The sequence below is a fragment of the Gekko japonicus genome, unplaced genomic scaffold, assembly GCF_001447785.1.
Source record: "Gekko japonicus isolate JY-2015 unplaced genomic scaffold, Gekko_japonicus_V1.1 scaffold717, whole genome shotgun sequence".
Taxonomy (NCBI): Eukaryota; Metazoa; Chordata; class Lepidosauria; order Squamata; family Gekkonidae; genus Gekko; species Gekko japonicus.
In genome coordinates, this window is record NW_015164204.1 from 788,375 (window position 1) to 790,584 (window position 2,210).

The window sequence follows — 2,210 nt, forward strand, 5'->3', positions numbered from 1 at the left end:
CGCCCCCTGGGCTCTTTACTGCCAGAGCTCTGCTCCTATGCGCTCCTGCAGGAAATGACTCCTGAATACCAGTGTTTGGTCAAATAACTATACTTTTTCTAGGTGATTACGTCTGTTTAATTGATTGAAAACCTCTCAGACCCACTCTTCAAGAGGTCAGATGGAATAGTTCTGTGAAGTCACTGCAAAAATCATGAGAACTGGGAATGATTCTAAAACCAGCAGTTTATTTCTTAAACTAATTTAGGTTTAGTCGAATAAATTCTCAGAGTGATTTCGAACATAAGGTCATATTAAGATGGAGAATGACATGATTAACAATGCAGGACTCTGCAGCATTACTCCTGTCTAAGCCCACTGAAATCAGTGGGTTTTGTTAGCCAAATTGCCTTGATTTATTAATAAGCTTGAGGAGTTATGAATATTAAATGGCAGTAGGCATAAAATATGGGATCATATTTGTATACTCTGAGTCAGGATTCCCAGAGCCCGTAAACAGACAAGGAGGCTAGATTACTAAAATAATTGATTTCTTTACTTAATGATTCTCAAGCATAAAAATGATAAGCATTCACACTCGCAATACAGAACTAAGCATACAGAGTTGAAAAGACAGATGTTTGCATGAGCAGGAATATCGTTGGTCGGTGATACGTTACCTGTCCATTGAGATGAGTAGATCGTGCAGCGAAAAATAGACAATGGGAGGGGGTTATGAGCCGACCAGTGACACACGTGGACTGATTGTAAACCGGCTGAGAATGGAACCAACAAGATAGTATGGGGCGAAGAGAAGAGGAAGCAAGAGAGCGAACTCAGGGAGATCTCACCTAAAATAGCTAAATTATGACTTGGGGCTATGGCCATGGGGTCAGCTGGTTCCCAGGAAGTACTAGAAAAAACCATACTCTAGATGGGGGACACAAAGGGATTGACAGGTGGGCAATTGAAAGTTGATGGTCGGCAGGGAGTGACAACTCTTGGGGAAGGACGCATGACAAAGGAGAGGTTTGGAGGGATCCAATCACAGTGCTTCGTATTAATGATCCGATGCTTGGCAGAGGTATTAGCTGGATAGGTGGCAGGAAGGCTTCATCACTACTATTGTCTTTAGCTGGGCAACAGTCTTTGTTTGAGAACGGCTTGGGAGGAGGGGGAGGAATGTGCTACGTGGTGAAGAGGAGATCTCTTCGTGGCTTCTGTGCAGGAACACTGGTCCCTCTGTCAGAACATGGATTCTCCTCAGGGCTGCTGCTGTCTGTGTTCATGGAGTCCAAGGCTGCTGGTCTGCATCGCAGTCCTTGTGGTGATGCAGAGGTGTAGGGCAGAGAGCTTCTGTCGTCCTGGGTCTGCATCTGGCTTGGCATGCTTCTTAGGCACAGGGTTTCCCTCGGCCACAGTGTACAGTCCATAGTCCAGCGATGGGCACTTCACGTGGGACCACATCTCTGTCCACTGCCCTGGCACGTGCTCTTCACAGTTCAACAATGCAGTGATATTCAAGAGTCTTTAAGAAGCAACGCAGTGATATTCAAGAGTCTTTAATAATGCCCAGGGGGTTTTTTTTGTAGAAAAAGCCCAGCAGGAGCTCATTAGCATAACAGGCCACACCCGACAGCAGAAACTCATTAGCATATTAGGCTACACCCCTGACAGCATGGCTTATTAGCATATTAGGCCACACCCCATGCCTTCCCTTGGCTTGCCCAGGCAAGCCAGCCCTTGAAGGGAAGGGAAGGCAGTTTAAACAGCCTTCCCTTGGGTTGCCCGGGTGCTCCGCAGCTGCGGGGAGCCCGGCCAAGCTGGGCCTTGGACAGGCTGGGGAAGGCATGGGGAGGCATTTAAATACCTCCCCAATCCTTCCAGGCCCCCCCGGGCCACCTGCCTCGGAGTCGCTGGGGGGGGGTCGCTCTCCAGGCCTTCCCTCTGTAGCCAGGCACGCAGAGGTTTTGGCTGTAGTGGGCGTGGCCAACTCTGAAGCCAGCCGGAACTCCGTTCCTGTGCGTTCCTGCCCAAAAATAGACCTGGTAATGCCATCTGAAGTGGCTTCATGGCAACAGTTCAGACTGGCATAATGGTGCAGGGGGTTGAACGATAAGAGTGGTTAATTTGTATTCCTGTGTATGCATTATGAGGACATTCTTTAAGTTGTTGTTCTGATTTATGATGATATTTTATGTGATGCACTACTGTCGTTGGGTTTTAAAAAA